The sequence below is a fragment of the Phyllobates terribilis genome, unplaced genomic scaffold, assembly GCF_046119375.1.
Source record: "Phyllobates terribilis strain yellow unplaced genomic scaffold, ASM4611937v1 Scaffold_7__3_contigs__length_470593459, whole genome shotgun sequence".
NCBI lineage: Eukaryota > Metazoa > Chordata > Amphibia > Anura > Dendrobatidae > Phyllobates > Phyllobates terribilis.
The window spans coordinates 256,731,427-256,753,161 of record NW_027362767.1 but is presented as its reverse complement, the minus strand read 5'-3'; the positions used below and the strand labels follow the sequence as shown (position 1 = coordinate 256,753,161).

General features: G+C 41.4%; 1 protein-coding gene across 3 annotated transcripts in view; it reads left to right on the top strand.

Annotated features, from left to right (window-relative positions):
• The first annotated feature begins 3,472 nt into the window (after nt 1–3,472).
• LOC141154456 (myosin-4-like) overlaps nt 3,473–21,735 on the top strand; it is a 32,455-nt gene continuing 14,192 nt past the window's right edge. The window contains exon 1 of one of the 3 annotated variants that reach the window (XM_073640404.1): nt 3,473–3,694. The gene's annotated coding sequence lies outside the window, so the exon portion shown is untranslated. Of the gene's footprint in view, nt 3,695–13,604; nt 13,656–21,200; nt 21,286–21,735 lie in introns of those variants that run through there. The other 2 variants (XM_073640403.1, XM_073640402.1) reach the window with 2 other exon arrangements.

The window sequence follows — 21,735 nt, the reverse complement described above, 5'->3', positions numbered from 1 at the left end:
GTCCTTCAGTGTAGTGTACCGCGAGCTGCCGACAAGCCAGGACGGATCGAATAAAGACTCCGGAGGCCATCAAAAGGTAAGTATATTTTTATTTTTTTACATTCTTTGGGGTCACACTATATAAATCCATGCCGTTTGCATGGATTTACATAGTGTGACCAAGTTGTCAAGCACTTTCCAAGTGAGGCTAAAATCTCTTGGAAAGCGCTTGTCAACCCGCATGCGGAAATGCATGTGAAGAACGCTTCACTTCCGCATGTCCCTGGCAGGAAAACGCATGTACAATCCGCATGTACAATCCGCATGCGTTTTTTCGGCCAGAGAGATGCAGAAACGTTCAGGAAAAAATCCGGAGCATTTCTGCATCGTGGGCACATAGCCTTAGCAGCCTGAACTCAACGCATATAAATACAACAAAATGTTTGTGTGATATGTTAGCATTTGGGGCCCCACTTTAAACTTTTGCTCAGGGCCCCACTTTGTCTAAAACTGGCCCTGAATGACATCCATATAGTTTGTCAACCAGCTTTACTGGAAACAGAGGAAATGTGTATTTTTTTCAGGTGGGGGTGCTCCTAATATATGACTTATGTAATAATTATGTGTATTTCTAAGCAGTCCACATATCTCTGCATTAGCCGGTCTACCTGCATTTGGCTCAGACACATTGATATTCATAGCGCACTAGATGAAAGGCAATATCATTGTGTCCTGTGTGCCCAGGGAGCTGTGGGGCCGGATATCATTCACTATATGATATGTTCATTTGCTCCTGACATGAGCTCTGTGCCCTGCAGATAAGAGCAGAGCTTGTTGCATGATTGCCCCGGTCAGCTCCCAGCGGGCGCTGTACACACCACTATATTTAGAAGTGTCCTGCGGGCAGAAGAAATCAGATTGAAAACAAAGTTCCTGCTATTTCAATTGTTTTACCCCCATCTGTTGGAAGTGCACAGTAGGCAGCCATTCTGCGAGGTCCGCACACCGCAGATCACTGCATCGATTCAGCTGGCGTCAGAGTATAAAAATACATACAATGAGCCCTAGGTTCATTACAGGAAGACGGGAAGAAATCACGACTGGGTTTATTTGTTTTTCATGGATTTTATTGGTAGGAGTGAGAGGCTTTGAAAGGCAAGTGAGTAATAACAGAGGTCTGCAACCTGCGGCTCTCCAACTGTTGGGAACGGCAAGATCCAATTCATGAGAACTGTTTTGTGTGTCCTGGGATTTATCATACAGACATTTATATTTATGTCAGATACTAATATTGCGGTAGGAAAATATATGAAATATACATTAAAATACCATTGGTGCAATCACACAATGGCCCAAGAGGTAATGAAGACCAACACCATCTCCCAAGAAGGTGGAATTGTGCATTAGGATGAGCTTTTGGACCGCAAAGGGCCCATATATTGCTCTTGCACAGGACCCTATTCTAACCGTGCCCTCCCCTGTGGATGAATGTGATAAATATTGTACTCTGTCATCTTATAGGAAAAAAATGTTGTACTGGCGTGATGCCATCTTCACTTGGCCTTGTGTTTGAACGGTGGCATCAAAACTGTGCTTATTGCAACCAATCTGATTGCTTCTTTCATCTTCTAAAGGGTTTCAGAGCAATGAGAGCTGAAATCTGATTGGATGCTTGCTGGAAGTGCTCCACTTTTCCTTGCACCAGCGTTAATAAATCACCCGCAGGCTGTGTGCACTGGACAATCTCTTTACACTGTAGTGACCCAGCAGAGACTGACACTGGGCTTCATAGTATTCATGGTGACGTCTGTGACTATTGTACTTGTGACAAATCATGTAACGGGGCAGTGGTCTCCAATCTGTAGCTCTCAGAGACTATTCTGGACATGCTGGGCGGTGTAGTTTCACAATTACTGTATAGATTTATTTTCTATTGTCTTTATTCTATAGAAATAATTGTAAATTCATGATGAAATGACGGCATTTACGTAATGTGACCTAGAATGGGACACAGTATATTAGTGTACCTACAATATATTACATAGAGCGGATTAAGAAAAAAAAATCTGGCTCCATTCCAGGAGGAGGAGACAAGATGGGTAACTCGCCTTTTTATTAAATATTTACTAGTAAAGATTTTTCTACCTACATTGTACTCGTGGCTAGATACCATTTCTTTCTAGGCGTTTATTCTTTGTAAGGTAATTTCTCCTCTCCAGTGTCATACACTTGATATAGGTTCTCTACACTCTGTTTTTTGTGTTGTTTTTACTGTTCTTTTGGGCACATTCTGTTCGCTGCTGTTTTTCATACTAAACCCATTACAGGTACTTGGTTCACTGGTCAGGATAATACTCGTATAACACGGTGCTTCCCAAATCCTGTCCTCATGGCCCCCAACACGTCCTGTTCTCAGGATTTCCTTAGTATTGCACAGGTGAGAGAACTGGTGGCAATTTCTGATACATTGATAATAATTCTATCACCTGGGCAATACTAAGGAGATCCTGAACACTTGACGTGTTGGGGGCCGTGAAGACCGGGTTTGGGAAACCCTGATAGGACCGCTTGACTCTGCCTTCAGGATCACCAGCACCGAGCATTTCCCAAATAATGAGCCTCCATTCTTATCAGCTAATGGTTGTAGGTAATTAGAATAATGGAAGACGTCAATGTATGCCAGTGTCTGAGTGACCTGTACGATCCAGATAAGTATATAGCAGGAAATTGCTCTTAGGCCATTCCCATATAAATGAGTATTTATAGATATTCCCATATTCCCATCGTGTTTATCCATTACATTGGAGCCTTAGTATTTTAATGCTGTTTATTATTTCAGGTCACATATTTTCTTATAAATGTAATCACAAAATACAATTACTAGAAAGAGGAAAGAAGCGACACAAAAGACTGTGAAAATATTTGGTTACCTGGTGTGACACATCCTACTAAAGGCTGTGTGGAAATACCTATCTAAAAATATCCCATCTTTGTAGTTTTATCACATTGTGTATCTGCAGGAAACAGCAGTGAAAACACAAGATGCCCTGGTCCGAGAGCCGGAGGATATCCATGTGCAACGGGAAGATCCTAATAAAAGTAATATTGTAATATTAGCAAACATGATCGGAAGAAGATCAAATGTGCAGCGTTCAGGTGTTGTGGTCCTAGAAGGAATATTGTAGATGACTTCTCCTGTTATTTTGCTTGCAGGGTTTTATAATACTCTACAAGGAGGCCATGATCAGTACAGTCCTGACATAGCCGGTCACCCATTACCTCTTTACCATTGCCTCATTCTGCACCACTTTGTGAGTATTTAGGATGCCGACCTGAAGACCGCTCCTGCCGAAAGCCGCACCACCCTGCATATTGCATGCATTTGTACAGATTAAGGCTTTATTCCCATATTACAGGGTACGTAGTACCAAAACAGGATCAGATTTCTTAATGGGAGCACAGGAATCCCTTCCTCCAAATGATTTTTGGAAAAAGTCTCTTCTCTTTTATAATGAAGGCAAGTCCTGTTTTTGATATTGTGACCATGGTATGAGAAGCAACTCCCAAATATCAGGGAATTACTATTCAGGCAATTCTCTGTTAAGCATGGAGCTGCACAATTTCAGTGTAAAATCTGCTGCGATCACTGGTAGAGACATTTTCTAATTCCCCCATCCATCTTATCTTTACAGAATTGTCCGAATATTGATACCAGGTTGGTGGAGTCTTTTTATATTACCAATATTATTATTACTAGCAAAAGCTCATTTAGATGAGCTGATAATCAGGAAGTTTGAACACTCGTCTGCCGATTAGAGGCCGGCAATCTCCCGCTGAACAAGCAAATCACTAGTTTATGAAGTGATTGGATCTCTGATACAGGTATTAAAATTGTTCTCGGCAGCACATCATCCTCTGTACACAGGACATGTGCTGCCAAACCGTGATATTCTGTGCTCACTGGACAATTGTACTATGATCTATGCGCATAGTATCCCGGTCGGCCGGTGAAAACATGTCATTGAACGTCCTCCGATCTGGCTATAGCCAGACAGTGGTCATTTAATGGCCGTGGTCAGCAGCTGTATATGCATCTTAACCACTGTAGCCCTCCAGATATATATGATATATTAATATATGATTTGTGTTTAGTCTGACCTCTGGGGATAACATGGTGACCTGAGCTCCCGACCTGTCATGACAGATGGTCATAACTTATAAGTGGAGCCACCACAGATGAAAAAAAGCTTAACCCCCAGAGGTCAAACTTTGAACTGAGGTTGTCACACGAAACTCCCAAGTTGTGATACCCCTCTCTATGCTGAAGAGTCCTTCTAAAACAACAGTATGTGACATCTGTCACAAAGCGAGAGACATCTCCTCAGAAGTGTGACCCAGCAGCTGCCCCTGCAGACATGAGGAGCAGAGGAGCTGACACATGCTCGGCCAAAGCCTCTCAGGTTTACATATGTATTTATGGCCCTCTCTTCACTTCCAGAACAGCGGCAAAATGCAAGACGGGTCCTTGAGAAAGAAATCTTTGTGTCTGATGAGATGGGATGGGTAGCTTCTGATGGTCGGACTGGGTCTTAAGAGACTTGGTCACACATATAGCGGTAAATGTCTCTCTGACTTCTTGTTATGATCTTGGGCTCTATTCACAATGGCATCCTTAATGCAAAAAGGATCTATAATGTAGCAGCTTCTAATAGTCTATTGGCTTGGGATCTATTTTTTTCTCCTTTACCAGGTAGAATAGGACAGTAGATCAAACAGCAGCCGCAAAAAGGAGCAAGTGTGAACAGTCTCAAGGTGCTCACACACATTGCATGGACAGTTGTATAATCAGTATTCGCATTCCTGATATCAGACTAGTTAAAATCATAAAAAAAATAATAATGTTATTACGAGTTAATAATATGCAATTAAATATTATATATATATATATATATATATATAAATATATATATATGTATATGATGTGACTGTAATAATAAAACTGAAATAACAAATAAATCGTCTGTTGCATCCTTGTTATTATAGTACGTCTTCACCATGTATATTATATGAGCATTGTCTGACCAATTAATGTGTATGGAGATGTCCTTACTCTTCCCTCAATGGCAGGTATCGGGAGAAAATGGGTCAGGCATGTTGGATTTGAGCCTGCTTGATCATCCGTTCCCATGGTACATATGTATATTTTTATGTATGTACAGTGGGTGAAATAAGTATTGAACATGTCACCAATTTTCTAAGTAAATATATTTCTAAAGGTGCTATTGATATGAAATTCTCACCAGATGTCAGTAACAACCCATCCAATCCAGACATGCAAATAAATCATCCATAGATATCCATAGATTAAGTTATGTGTAATAATGATAAATGACACAGTTAAAAAGTATTGAACACATGAAGAAAGAGAGGTGCAAAAAGCCCTGGAAAGTCATGACACCAGCTGAAATCTATCAGTACTTAGAAAGCAATCCTGCCACTTAGTGAAAAATAATATCAGCTGGTTCACCTGATGGCCTATAAAAATGTAAATGGTGTCTTATTATTTCATATATATATATATATATATATCAGTTTTTAAATGCACGGAACAATAAGAATGATACATACAGACACACAAATCATGCACATAAATACTAGATACTGAGTGTACAAATGTTTCTCTAGTGGTGGTCTCTGGAGAATGTGTGATAGCGATGACTTCTGGTGCTGGGCAGTGGCCGGGTCAGGCGGAGAGATTCGGTATTTGCAGGGCTGTCACTTACCTCTGAATGTCAGGCAGCCTCCGGTGGAGAAGGTAGATCTGCCCTGCATGTGGTAGTTTGCTGATTTCTGCAGAACCAGCAGGTTGGACTCTCGCCGATGCTCCTGTTCTTCACCCTGGAGATATTAAGTTGTAATGTAGAGAAATGAATAACCTGAGCTCTAGCATTTGCCGTCCTTACCTATTACAGGTACCAGATGTTGTCCATCCTTCTTGGCTCCTTGAACAGGAAACACAACTGATAAGAGCCCCTGGTTTCATACAAGTCTCCTGCTGGCAAAGAAGCGCAGCATAAATCTCACTTGTGATTAATTTTAAGATGGTGTCTAATCAGATGAGACAGGCTGAGAAGGCAGCTAAGTATTTTCCCTAATTATCTGCCAGACATCCCAAGCCGAAAATAGAGCCCAGATGTCATTGGGGGTGGTGGGTATCAGGTATCAGCTCAAGATTGTTTGCATTTACTTAGTGTCAATTCCGGGAGGGGAAGAAGACCATAAGTTTCGGATTGAATTTCAAGGAGATGTAAAACTGGGCATCTTGCTGTCAAGTCCAAGGGCAAAGACACTTCATAGGATGTTTGAGGTCAACTGGAAAGCATCTGATTGAGGCTTTAGTATTATTTAATGGAGCCAAAAGGCGGAAAACACAAGGTTTATGCACAGTGTGACTAATGTCTAAGGAAGGATACAAGATACTTGTGTGCTGGTCCGGGTTAATCACTGCCGAGTGCCCGATAAAGCCACCATAAGATGTGACATATTCTGTCAATGATAACGATGATGCTTGTAAGGGAATCAAAGATTTAGTTATTCCACTGCCTGACAAATCCAGATAATGCCGATGAGTGTAATAGTAGTGCTGGCTGCCCTCCGCATCGCATTCAGTGTCTATTAACATTGTTGGCAAAATATCATTAAAGTAACTTGGCACTCTGCTGTGAAGTGTCCTTGGCATTTATTTCTGAAGTAGTGACTGGAACCGCCATATTGGTCAGGTATGGAAAAAAAAGCAACTACCATTCCCTAAAGTACTTTACCCCAATAGACAAATATCACCTATCCTGTGGCTAAGTAATAAGTGTGTGATTCTTGGGGGTCAGACATGCACCCTGCCTCTCCACTTAATGTCTACAACACCGACCTCCGCTGTCTCCATCACCTCTGTAGCCTTTAAATGGAGCGGCAGCTTGTGTTCTCTGCAAGTTACAGTTCTTTGCTCCTCTGTCACATAGAGACCCTTAATGTCATCGGTGCGAATCCCAAAGATCAGACATTTATACCCTGTCCTGTGGGTACAAGATAAATGTGTTATAGTATTAGTAGCAGAAATGCCACACAAGTGCCAGCAGAATACTGTAGCCTACGAAATCATCTTATCCATGTCTGAAACAGTGATCACTCTTATTAGAAATGATTATAGAGGAAACAATTGATTCTTATTGATCTATCTCGTTAAAATGTGAAGTCAAATTGGCCGCAAGATGGACACTGGTAATTATAGACCTTATACATGAGGATCAAACAGGTTTTGTCCCTCAAAGATTCCCTGAGTCTAATATTAAGGAACTTTTCTATAACATTTAATAGTATAGGGGGTGCCAGGTCACTCCATCCTGCCTCCGGATGCTATTAAAGCATTCGATAGGGTGGAGGGACCTTTTGTTTTGGCAATTTTAAAGGGATATGGTTTAGAAGCTCATGTTTTAATGGGATCAAACAACTTTATGATCCTCTCTATGTAAGCAAATGTTAATGCGGTACTAACCGATGGTCTTGAATTAATGAGAGGTACACATTACGGCTGTCCCCTCTCCTGTCTTATTTTGCTTTATTGGTGGAGCCTTTTACACATTGGGTTCTCACTTCTCCAATAATCTGGGAATTTACACATGAAGGGAGAGCAGACAAAATCCCACATGTGGACAATAGTGTTATGCTATAGTAATATCTATAGAATTGGAGGAATATAACACTCAGTATTACGCCAGGGGTAAATTATTGTCAGAAGTAAATGGGGACCTGGAAAAATCTTCCTTTGTTTAAAGCTCATAGGATTACTGTACTTAAAAAAAAAATTCTTAATTTTCCCCAAATATTGTTTTTTCTTAACACTCTCCTGTCTTGTTGGATAATGAGGTGCTGAGAGTTGGATAAAAGTGAATCAAAGGAGTTAATTTGGCGAAGGAAGACACCAAGGTCAAAAGTTATTAACTTTATTTATTTTTGGGATTTAATGCACCTAATTTAATATATTTGTTATGTGGCCTCTCAGATTCAGCAATGGATTGCTCCCGGTACAAGTTCTTATATAATGGACATCTGTAGAATTCTTAAAGCAGCACCGCAGTGTTTTTTTATTTCAGCGCTGGAGAAGTGCTACTAATCTAAGTTCCCTGCCCCCGGTGTTATACTTACCAGCCGCCATCTTCATCTGTTCCTAGCACTGCTCCTCTCCGTCTCCAGCAGTTTGTGACTTGCTGGATCGCTCCAGTGTTTGCTAGGTGGGCGGAAGTCACAACTCAGTGTAAATCTATGAGAGCCAGAACAAGGCCAAAATGATTCTCTTGAAAATTTAAATTGGGAGCTTGTGATCATTACCACTGACTTCCGGTAAGTCAGAAGTTGTGGTCGCAAGATGGCGGCGTGGGACCGGAGCGGCGCAGGGAATAGATGAACACGGCGGCTGGTGAGGATATTACTAGGCTCAGAGACCTTCGATTAGTAGCACCAATCCTGTGATGCAATAAAAAAAAATGCTGGAGTGGTGCTTTAACAGAGAAAATGTCTTTCAGGTCCATGAAGGCAATAATATTAGATTTGGGTGTACAGTCTTTTTTCTTTGTTAACTAAGATTTAGGAGGATTTTAAAAAGTTCATGTGGGTGGGCTGTCCAGCCTCAATTTATCCACTTTGAGATAAAAAAATAACACCCCTCATTTGTTACAGTTACTTTATGCTAAATTCTGGGGGGAAAGGAAATAGTCACTGACTCACAGATATTAGAAGAAGGACTTGTACTGCCTTTTGAAGATTAGAGAACTAAGGCTTTTTTCGTCACTTGCAGATGTACCTTCACCCCATGGTCATGATTTTGGGGAACATACCCCTATTATCGATATCGAGCGAGATTTGTAAAGGCAGAATCGGTACCTTATATAGATATTTGATTAATCAGCTATCAAAAAATGCCGAGATTTAATCTAGAAAATTCTGGGAATCAGATTTGGGATGTAACTTATGTACCGGTATATAATGGGAAGTGATACCCAGGATAATAAGTATAAGCATAGAGTCTTTGAAAAATAGGCAGATATTATTGACTGATGGTGTGTTGTTTTTTTCTTTTCCTCTCCTTTTTTGGAGGTGTTGGCTAGGGCGAGTTTAGAAGAAGGGATAAGAGATGAAAAAAAAAATAGATAGTTGTATTTTTTGTGTTGATTTGTCTACTGTTTGTTTGATTATAAAAATAAACATAATTTAAAAAACAAATCCCTCGTCTGTCGCAGTGCTAGTTTATTCCATTCATGAACAAAGATGAATGTCTTATCACCGTGGAGACCAGTAGAGCTTCGCCCTCTTCAATATTATGGAAAGTAGTGACACACTGAAGACAAGAATCCCCCCGCTGATTGGCTATGGCTAACAAACCTTGAGACTTTAGGAAAATGGGATTTCCATTGACACGGCAAATACCTTCCATGAAGGCAGTCAGATCTGCAGCAAAAAAAAGAGCAAAAACAGAAATTGCCTTAGGTCTAAAAAAGAATAAAAATCCTAAAATGTAATGTCATCGCAAACAGGGCAACGTTTCCACCATAAGTTCTAGTGTGGATTTTACCATCAATCCACAGCAAATAGCTGCAGTATTCATATTTATATATGACAGCAGTGATACAGAGGGTTAGATGTGACAAGTGCTGGGGATTTTAGAATGTGAAGCAAATCAATGTGTGAGAATTTTCTGCAATGTGTAGATGAGAGTTAAATATTTAGATTTGAGAGTCCTCAGTGGTTGATACCTTTTAATGGCTAACTGAAAAGATAGCAACAAATTGCAAGCTTGCGAGACTACTCAGGTTTCTTCATCAGGCATAGTATACCACAAAATCTGAAGAATCACATATTTATACAGTGGTGGCCAAAAGTATTGACACCCCTGCAATTCTGTCAGATAATACTCAGTTTCTTCCTGAAAATGATTGCAATCACAAATTCTTTGGTATTATTCTCTTCATTTAATTTGTCTTCAATGAAAAAACACAAAAATAATTGTCCTAAAGCCAAATTGGATATAATTCCACACCAAACCTAAAAAAGGGGGTGGACAAAAGTATTGGCACTGTTTGAAAAATCATGTGATGCTTCTCTAATTCGTGTAATTAACATCACCTGTAACTTACCTGTGGCACCTAACAGGTGTTGGCAATAACTAAATCACACTTGCAGCCAGTTAACATGGATTAAAGTTGACTCAACCTCTGTCCTGTGTCCTTGTGTGTACCACATTGAGCATGGAGAAAAGAAAGAAGACCAAAGAACTGTCTGAGGACTTGAGAAACCAAATTGTGAGGAAGCATGAGCAATCTCAAGGCTACAAGTCCATCTCCAAAGACCTGAATGTTCCTGTGTCTTCCGTGCGCAGTGTCATCAAGAAGTTTAAAGCCCATGGCACTGTGGCTAAGCTCCCTAGATGTGGACGGCAAAGAAAAATTGACGAGAGATTTCAACGCAAGATTGTGCGGATGGTGGATAAAGAACCTCGACTAACATCCAAACAAGTTCAAGCTGCCCTGCAGTCCGAGGGTACAACAGTGTCAACCCGTACTATCCGTCGGCGTCTGAATGAAAAGGGACTGTATGGTAGGATACCCAGGAAGACCCCACTTCTTACCCCGAGACATAAAAAAGCCAGGCTGGAGTTTGCCAAAACTTACCTGAGAAAGCCTAAAACGTTTTGGAAGAATGTTCTCTGGTCAGATGAGACAAAAGTAGAGCTTTTTGGGAAAAAGCATCAACATAGAGTGTACAGGAAGAAAAAAGAGGCATTCAAAGAAAAGAACACGGTCCCTACAGTCAAACATGGTGGAGGTTCCATGATGTTTTGGGGTTTCTTTGCCTCTGGCACTGGACTGCTTGACCGTGTGCATGGCATTATGAAGTCTGAAGACTACCAACAAATTTTGCAGCATAATGTAGGGCCCAGTGTGAGAAAGCTGGGTCTCCCTCAGAGGTCATGGGTCTTCCAGCAGGACAATGACCCAAAACACACTTCCAAAAGCACTATAAAATGGTTTGAGAGAAAGCACTGGAGACTTCTAAGGTGGCCAGCAATGAGTCCAGACCTGAATCCCATAGAACACCTGTGGAGAGATCTCAAAATGGCAGTTTGGAGAAGGTACCCTTCAAATATCAGGGACCTGGAGCAGTTTGCCAAAGAAGAATGGTCTACAATTCCAGCAGAGCATTGTAAGAAACTCATTGATGGTTACCGGAAGCGGTTGTTCGCAGTTATTTTGGCTAAAGGTTGTACAACCAAGTATTAGGCTGAGGGTGCCAATACTTTTGTCTGGCCCATTTTTGGAGTTTTGTGTGAAATGATCAATGATTTGATTTTTGCTTCATTCTCTTTTGTGTTTTTTCCTTGCAAGCAAAATAAATGAAGATAATAATACCAAAGAATTTGTGATTGCAATCATTTTCAGGAAGAAACTGAGTATTATCTGACAGAATTGCAGGGGTGCCAATACTTTTGGCCACCACTGTACACAATAAGACACAAAAATAATGCAATAGATAAGATAGGTGATGGAAAGCAGAGTTATTATGGAAGAGATAAACAGTTCTGGCTATAAATATTTTAGCAGTTAATAGATAAGGAGTGTGAAGGTTTTATTGTCCTGTGACTAGGTCCAGTGTTATGATGGCCTCACAAGTCTGAGGGGCACATTCCTTAGTTGATGTGCTTTCCATCACCTGTCTTATCTATTGCATTATTTTTGTGTCTTATTGTGTATAAATATGTGATTCTTCAGATCTTGTGTTATACTATGCCTGATGAAGAGACCTGAGTAGTCTTGAAAGCTTGCAATTTGTTACCATCTTTTCAGTTAGCCATTAAAAGGTATCAAGCACTGAGGACTCTCAAATCTAAATATTTTTCTATCTACTGGCTAACACGTTACAAGAATATACACTGCTCAAAAAAATAAAGGGAACACTCAAATAACACATCCTAGATCTGAATGAATGAAATATTCTCATTGAATACTTTGTTCTGTACAAAGTTGAATGTGCTGACAACAAAATCACACACAAATCATCAATGGAAATCAAATTTACGAACCAATGGAGGCCTGGATTTGGAGTCACCCCCAAAATTAAAGTGGAAAAACAAACTACAGGCTGATCCAACTTTGATGTAATGTCCTTAAAACAAGTCAAAATGAGGCTCAGTATTGTGTGTGGCCTCCACGTGCCTGTATGACCTCCCTACAACGCCTGGGCATGCTTCTGATGAGGTTGCGGATGCTCTCCTGTGGGATCTCCTCCCAGACCTGGACAAAAGCATCCGCCAACTCCTGGACAGTTTGTAGTGCAACGTGACATGGGTGGATGGAGCAAGACATGATGTCCCAGATGTGCTCAATCGGATTCAGGTCTGGGGAACGGGCGGGCCAGTCCATAGCTTCAATGCCTTCATCTTGCAGGAACTGCTGACACACTCCAGCCACATGAGGTCTGGCATTGTCCTGCATTAGGAGGAACCCAGGGCCAACCGCACCAGCATATGGTCTTACAAGGGGTCTGAGGATCTTATCTCGGTACCTAATGGCAGTCAGGCTACCTCTGGCGAGCACATGGAGGGCTGTGCGGCCCTCCAAAGAAATGCCACCCCACACCATTACTGACTCACTGCCAAACCGGTCATACTGAAGGATATTGCAGGCAGCAGATCGCTCTCCATGGCGTCTCCAGACTCTGTCACGTCTGTCACATGTGCTCAGTGTGAACCTGCTTTCATCTGTGAAGAGCACAGGGCGCCAGTGGCGACTTTGCCAATCCTGGTGTTCTGTGGCAAATGCCAAGTGTCCTGCACGGTGTTGAGCTGTGAGCACAACCCCCATCTGTGGATGTCGGGCCCTCATACCACCCTCATGGAGTTGGTTTCTAACCGTTTGTGCAGACACATGCACATTTGTGGCCTGCTGGAGGTCATTTTGCAGGGCTCTGGCAGTACTCCTCCCGTTCCTCCTAGCACAAAGGCAGAGGTAGCGGTCCTGCTGCTGGGTTGTTGCCCTCCTATGGCCCCCTCCATGTCTCCTGGTGTACTGACCTGTCTCTGGTAGCGCCTCCAGCCTCTGGACACTACGCTGACAGACACAGCAAACCTTCTTGCCACAGCTTGCATTGATGTGCCATCCTGGATGAACTGCACTACCTGAGCAACTTCTGTGGGTTGTAGAGTCCGTCTCATGCTACCACAAGTGTGAAAGCACAACCAACATTCAAAAGTGACCAAAACATCAGCCAGAAAGCATTGGTACTGAGATGTGGTCTGTGGTCCCCACCTGCAGAACCACTCCTTTATTGAGTGTGTCTTGATAATTGCCAATAATTTCCATCTATTGTCTATTCCATTAGCACAACAGCATGTGAAATTGATTGTCAATCAGTGTTGCTTCCTAAGTGGACAGTTTGATTTCACAGAAGTTTGATTCACTTGGAGTTATATTCTGTTGTTTAAGTGTTCCCTTTGTTTTTTTGAGCAGTGAATATTGCCCCTATATCTAGATGAGAGTTAAAATCTCATGAATTGTCATTATTACAGGAAAGTAAGTATTGGCTGGCGGAGATCACTGGAATGAAGGCATTGAAGCCGAGGAGACTGAACAGTTAAGTGTCGGTTAGATTTTTTTATTTTTTTATTTAACACCTGACCTACTGACAAATGTTATATATATTTACACCAAGCGGTTCTTAAACCTGCACCACAGGATATTTGTTGGGCAGATTTAAGGTGGCTGACCAACGGTTTGGGCAGCCAATTGTTGGGTCCTCCATTATTACAGACAGAATCCCTTTTTACCACTTTTGTCTTCTCTAGAGGAAGAGTCTGCTCTGTTGCCAGGTCAATATAATAGATCTACATAGACCTAACAGTGACTCTGACAATACTGATTTCCTCTGCAATGGAACCTCATTTAGAGTGGAAAAATATAGAGTAAAATCTATGTATGTCCCCAATGTTTTTTTTCTACGTTTGGGGGAGGAGGATCTCCCATCGTCTATCATTGGTGAATATTTATTATGCTTAATGAGCCAGAATTTGCATAAGAAAAACCCCAAAAACGTTCTTTCATGACTTGCACAACGCTTATGCGTTTTAGTCCTATTGCGTTCCTCGTCTGACAAGGGACTAAATGTAACATTGTATGGCAAAAATATGCATCAAATTATTAAATATTAATTAAAAACATGCAAATTTATGGCAGAAAGTAAACCAACTAGTAGGTGGAGCAAACTTAGGTTACACAATCTAAAGATGCACTATATTTAATAAAAAACCATAACTCACTGATATATATTTTTTTAATTTTGAAGGTAACCTTTCATATACAAAAGTATGCTGTTTACCTGCAGATATATAGTAGTAATCTGCATGTAAATAGCATTTAAATCATGTCTGGGAGACTTGACTAGAGACACAGCTACAGGGAGAAAATGTAGTTGTATTCCCCCTGCAGCCTTCCTCTTACAGTCATCCGGAGGGCAGTGCAGGATGCTGTTATATAGGGAGTGTGCTGTAAACACGCCCCAGGACTTTGATTGACAGCCCACTCTGCACATACGCTGCAGAGCGAGCTGTCAATCAATTTGCCAGAACATGCACACAATGCTGTGCGCGGTGACTGTAGCTGCTCCGGGCATGCCTCTGTGACTGAATATCTAAGGGGTAACATTTCTCCGTGCAGAGAGTGACATGTTAAGCATGTCACGGTGAGGAGACTTTTAAAGCAGCAATACTCCTCTGGGAAATATGCAAATTGTCTCTTCAGAGAGGAAGAGAACTAGAACTCTATTGCCACCTATAGGAAGTAGCAACTTTAAAAGTCAATATTGACCCTTTAACCCCTTAATAACATCTGACGTACTAATACGCGTCTGTGCCCTGGGACTTAAGAGCCAGACCCGTATTAGTACGTCATCGCGATCGCGCGCGCGCACACAGGCTGTGCGGGCGCGATCGCCGCCGGGTGTCAGCTGATTGTCACAGCTGACACCCGGTACTATGTGCAGGGAGCGGTCCTGCACCGCTCCCAGCACATTAACCCCCGCGATGCTGCGATCGAAGTCGATCGCGGCATTGCGGGGGCAAGGGGAGGTGATCGCCGATACTCACCTCCTCTTCCGGCTTCCAGCGCAGTCTGCAAAGGCTTCCCGGGTGTTGCCATGACAACATCCGGGTCACCAGAGAGCAGGAAGATTGCTTGGACATGCGCAGTGCATCTCCAAGCAATCTTCACACTGTGCACTTCTGACAGCCTTCATGGCATAGGGATGGTGCTCCATTCCTGTGCCATGCAGGCGATCAGAAAAAAAAAAGTGAAAGTCCCTGAGTGGGACAAAGTAATAAAGTGTATAAACTGTGTGAAAGTGGGAAAAAAAAAAAATGTGCAAAAATATTATAAAAAAATAAAAAAAATAATACACCAAAAATAAAAATATAATGTACCCATCAATAAATATTATTATAAAAAAAATTTAAAAAAACAATAAAAGTACACATATTTGGTATCGCCGCGTCCGGAACAACCTGACCTATAAAACTGTCCCACTAGTTAACCGCTTCAGTGAACACGGTAAAAAAAAAAAAAAACGAAGCAAAAAACAATGCTTTATCACCATACCGCCAAACAAAAAGTGGAATAACACGCGATCAAAAAGACGCATATAAATAAAAATGATACCGCTGAAAACGTCATCTCGTCCCGCAAAAAACAAGCCGCCATACAGCTCCATCAGCCAAAAAATAAAAAAGTTATAGCTCTCAGAATAAAGCGATACTAAAAAATATTTTTTTTCTATAAAATAGCTTTTATTGTGTATAAGCGCCAAAACATAGAAAAATGATACAAATGTGGTACCGCTGTAAACGTACTGACCCGAAGAATAAAGCTACCTCATCAATTTTACCACATGCGGAACAGAATTAAAAAAAAAAAAAAAAAAAAAAAAAAAAACAATTCCTGAATTGTTGGTTTTTGTTTATTCTGCCTCCCAAAAATCGGAATAGAAAGCGATCAAAAAATGTCACGTGCCTGAAAATGGCACCAATAACGTCAAGTCATCCCGCAAAAAACGAGCCGTCACATGACTGTCTGCCAAAATCTGGAAAAATTATAGCTCTCAAAATATGGCAATGCAAAAACTAGATTTTACAAAAAATGCGTCTTTTAGTGTGTGACAGCTGTCAGTCATAAAAACCCCATATGATTCTGGTATTGCTGTAATCACACCAACCCGAAGAATAAAGTCGTCTAATCACTTATACCGCACAAGGAACGGCGTCAAAAATAAACTCTTGGGTTAGGATTGGGCTAGGGTTAGGGCTGGGTTTGGGGCTAGGGTTGTGCTGGGGCTAGGGTTGTGCTGGGGCTAGGGTTGTGCTGGGGCTAGGGTTGTGCTGGGGCTAGGGTTGTGCTGGGGCTAGGGTTGTGCTGGGGCTAGGGTTGTGCTGGGGCTAGGGTTGTGCTGGGGCTAGGGTTGTGCTAGGGCTAGGGTTGTGCTAGGGCTAGGGTTGTGCTAGGGCTAGGGTTTTGCTAGGGTTAGGGCTGGGGTTGGGATTTTTTTCAAAAGTAAGAAAAAAAGATGACGATATGGCGACTAGTGTTGAGAGCAAGTGCTCGCTACTTGAGTTTGCATCGGGTGCTCTGGTATGCATTGAGTATCGTGGGTATTTGAGTGACATGCTCGAGTCTCTGCCCCATATGCTTCGCGGCCAAAAAACTTTACGGGGATTGCCTGCCATGCACGAGCGATCCCCGCATGTTTTTTTTTGGGTGTCTAATAACCGTGAAACATGCGGAGCAGGGACTCGAGCATGTCACTCGAGCACACGCTGTACATGGTGCATACCTGAGTACTCGATGCAAACTCAAGTAGCGAGCACTTGCGCTCAAGAATAATGACAACTTATTCAATATGATGACCTAATGTAAACAAATTCTGTGCCGTACCTCTGGGTTCAAAATGTTCACTATACACCTTAATAAAATCCTTGAGGGGTATAGTTTGGACACTTGTGGGGGAGCTCCACTGTTTAGGCACATCACGGGCTCTCCAAACGCGACATGGTGTCCGCTAACAAATTGAATGGAAAATCGGCTCAAATTGTTAGCGGACGCCATGTTGCGTTTGGAGAGCCCCTGTGTGCCCAAACATTGGAGCTGCCCCACAAGTGACCCCATTTTGGAAACTAGACCCCCCAAGGCACCTATCTAGATGCATAGTGAGCACTTGGAATCCCCAGGTGCTTCACAAATTGATTCGTAAAAATGAAAAAGTGAAAAAAAAAAACACTTTTTCATTTTTATGAATCAATTTGTGAAGCACCTGGGGTTCCAAGTGCTCACTATGAATCTAGATAGGTGACTTGGGGGTCTAGTTTCCAAAATAGGGTCACTTGTGGGGGAGCTCCAATGTTTGGGCACGCAGGGACTCTCTAAATGCAACATGGTATCCGCTAACAAATTGAATGGAAAATCGGCTCAAATTGTTAGCGGACACCACATTGCGTTTGGAGAGCCCCTCTGTGCCCAAACTTTGGCGCTCCCCCACAAGTGACCCCATTTTGGAAACTAGACCCCCCAAGGCACCTTTCTAGATGCATAGTGAGCACTTGGAACCCCCAGGTGCTTCACAAATTGATTCGTAATAATGAAAAAGTGAAAAAAAAAAACACTTTTTCATTTTTATGAATCAATTTGTGAAGCACCTGGGGTTCCAAGTGCTCACTATGAATCTAGATAGGTGCCTTGGGGGGTCTAGTTTCCAAAATGGGGTCACTTGTGGGGGAGCTCCAATGTTTGGGCACACAGGGACTCTCCAAATGCAACATGATATCCGCTAACAAATTGTCGGCTCAAATTGTTAGCGGATATCATGTTGCATTTGGAGAGTCCCTGTGTGCCCAAACATTGGAGCTCCCCCACAAGTGACCCCATTTTGGAAACTAGACCCCCCAAGGCACCTATCTAGATGAATAGTGAGCACTTGGAACCCCAGGTGCTTCACAAATTGATTCATAAAAATGAAAAAGTGTTTTTTTTTTCACTTTTTCATTATTACGAATCAATTTGTGAAGCACCTGGGGGTTCCAAGTGCTCACTATGCATCTAGAAAGGTGCCTTGGGGGGTCTAGTTTCCAAAATGGGGTCACTTGTGGGGGAGCTCCAAAGTTTGGGCACAGAGGGGCTCTCCAAACGCAATGTGGTGTCCGCTAACAATTTGAGCCGATTTTCCATTCAATTTGTTAGCGGATACCATGTTGCATTTAGAGAGTCCCTGTGTGCCCAAACATTGGAGCTCCCCCACAAGTGACCCCATTTTGGAAACTAGACCCCCCAAGGCACCTATCTAGATTCATAGTGAGCACTTGGAACCCCTAGGTGCTTCACAAATTGATTCGTAAAAATGAAAAAGTGTTGTTTTTTTTTCACTTTTTCATTATTACGAATCAATTTGTGAAGCACCTGGGGGTTCCAAGTGCTCACTATGCATCTAGAAAGGTGCCTTGGGGGGTCTAGTTTCCAAAATAGGGTCACTTGTGGGGGAGCTCCAATGTTTGGGCACACAGGGGCTCTCTAAACGCAACATGGTGTCCGCTAATTATTCAAGCAAATTTTACAATCAAAAAGTCAAATGGCGCTCCTTCCCTTCCGAGCCCTACAGTGCGCCCAAACAGTGTTTTTTCCCCACACATTGGGTATCTGCGTGCCCAGGGGAAATTGCACAACAAATTTTGCGGTCCATTTTTTCTTGTTACCCCTGTGAAAATAAAAAAAATTGGGTCTAAAATAACATTTTTGTGAAAAAAGTTAAATGTTCATTTTTTTCTTCCACATTCAAAAAATTCCTATGAAGCACCTGAAGGGTTAATAAAGTTCTTGAATGTGGTTTTGAGCACCTTGAGGGGTGCAGTTTTTAGAATGGTGTCACTTTTGGGTATTTTCTGTCATAAAGACCTCTCAAAGTGACTTCAAATGTGATGTGGTCCCTAAAAAAATGGTTTTGTAAATTTTGTTGGAAAAATGAGAAATCGCTGGTCAACTTTTAACCCTTATAGCTCCCTAACAAAAAAAATTTTGGTTCCAAAATTGTGCTGATGTAAAGTAGACATGTGGGAAATGTTATTTATTAACTCTTTTGTGTGACATATCGCTCTGATTTCAGGGCTTAAAAATTCAAATTTTGAAAAATGCAAAATTTTCAAAATTTTCGCCAAATTTCCGTTTTTTTCACAAATAAACGCAAGTGATATCGAAGAAATTTTTCCACAATCATGAAGTACAACATGTCACGAAAAAACAGTCTCAGAATCAGGGGGATCCGTTGAAGCGTTCCAGAGTAATTACCTCATAAAGTGACAGTGGTCAGAATTGTAAAAATTGGCCCGGTCATTAACGTGCAAACCACCCGCGGGGCTTAAGAGGTTAACGAGCCTTGTCACATGACTTAGGATAAAAGCCAGAACCACAAACTCAATTTGCTGTGACTGAAAGCACACCTAATTGCATCATAAGTTTTCAAGGTCTGAACATTAGACAGTCTTGATAAATGTGCCCAATTGTCATAATGTGAGCCTTGCATGTAATAATTCTAAGACTAACACTACAAATAATATATATTTGGACGGTACTATACTTGCTAGAAATATTAACTAAAATGTGAAATGGTCTGATAGTTTGGACCAAATGCTAAAGATTCTAAAAAAAACGACTCTAAGGCCATGTTCACACGATCAGTATCTGGTCAGTATTTTACATCAGTATTTGTAAACCAAAACCAGGAGAGGAACAATCAGAGAAAAGTATAATAGAAACTCGTCACCACTTCTGTATTTATCACCCACTCCTGGTTTTGTCTTACAGATACTGCTGTAAAATACTGACCAAATACTGAACGTGTGAACGTGGCCTAAAGATTTTCCACTTTTAGAAAAATGGTCCCCAAATGATCTGATACTAGTAGCAAAACATCATCCTTCCCCGCTCCATCTCCCATATCTGTGTTTTGGCCGCAGCGATGACGTTACGCCTTTAGTGCATATCACCGCTGCTGCCAGTCACTAAGCTTGGCAATTTACAGTATTTTGTCTATTATTTTTTTTCCAGCAGTTATTTATCTTGCTAGAATCTTTAACTTTCAGACAAAGAAATAAGGAAACAGCAGTGTATTACCTTCCTACTAATTACAGTTTATAGGATTATGTACAGCTCATACTTGTTAGCATGTCCACATGGGATAATCTGCAGGGATTCCTGTATCTAATTATTCTCGGGGCTGGGATTTGTGTCCTTGGAATTGTATTTAATTTAATGCTGGAGATTCCCTTCCTTATATCCTCAGATTCAGGTCCTATTGAATCGCTGCACTGGGAATAAGCATAACGTGTGTCCCCAGGGAGGACGTCCGTTCTTTACTGAGCTGGAAATGTTTTTCAGAAAAATCAAAGCAGAAATCAGTGCAAAGTAGGGACATGGAAGATATTCAGCAAGTTGCTAATACTGATCAGAATGTCAGCAGATTTTCTTGATCATAAACAGTTTATCTTGTTCCTTTGCTTACTGTATGTCATATGAAATATTGGTTTGTGTTCTGTCATAATGTATCCTGGACATAACTGGGTGCAGCTTGAGGCAGTCAAAACAAACAGACTACATTTTTCCCCATTTTCTTTTAATTTTTTTTTATTTTTTTTCCAAAATGCGGCATGCTCCAGCTGTGGAATTTTTCACAGAAGTGTGTGAAAGAAGCTTACATATTACAGTCATCTCATTTTTCAGACATGTGCAAAACATTTTTTTTTTCTATAAAGCAGCTAATTTCACGTTATCTAATAAAAGCTCCTAATTGCCTGTGGCTCGGACAGTACAGATTTTGTATGTTGGCTTTTTTAGATCACTTTTTTTCACTTAGACAAACAGTACTTGTAATTTCGATATATCTGTATCTCCTTGAGATGTCCTGTGGAATGCTTTACCCATATCTGACAGACACACACTACTCTAAGAACGTGACTGAGTTATCCCAAATGTTTTTTTAAGTCCTCACACCGTCTTACAAAGTCAAGTTATATATAGCAATAAAACAAAAGTAAAATAACATTCCATTCAAATCATAATGCACCGCCTTCAGCTGGCACTCGCCATACATAGGAGAACAACTGCTTAGTCTTCACCCACAAGTGTATATAAAAGACAGCTGCCTGGCTCTATACTGTGCAAGGTGGTCTTCCTCTGGGTAAGTTCTCCTACCTTGGGTACCTCTGTTCACTATTAATCAGAACTTTTATTTTATTGTATTTTTTTATTTCTCTTAATTACTGCATACCAATAATCCTATGATTTACCAATTTTTCAGCCAATGAAAACCTGGTGTCTTGGATATAGTTATCAGCTATCCGCAGGAATTCGCAACAATCGGAAGAACAGGGCCCGTCAGAATGGAGTGGCAGTGCTCCTGTGTGACCACTGCTCCATTCATTCCCTATGAGGACATATTTGGCTTGTTCCAGCAGCTCCATAGAGAACGAATGGTCAAGCATCCGACCTGCTGCTCCATTTTGTAATGGGGATAAAAGTTTCCCTTTCTGCCAATTGGTGTGGATCCCAGAGGACAGAGCACAACCTATCCTGAAGATAGACATAACTAGTTTTCACTGAGCAACCCTTTTACAAGGGTTACCTCATC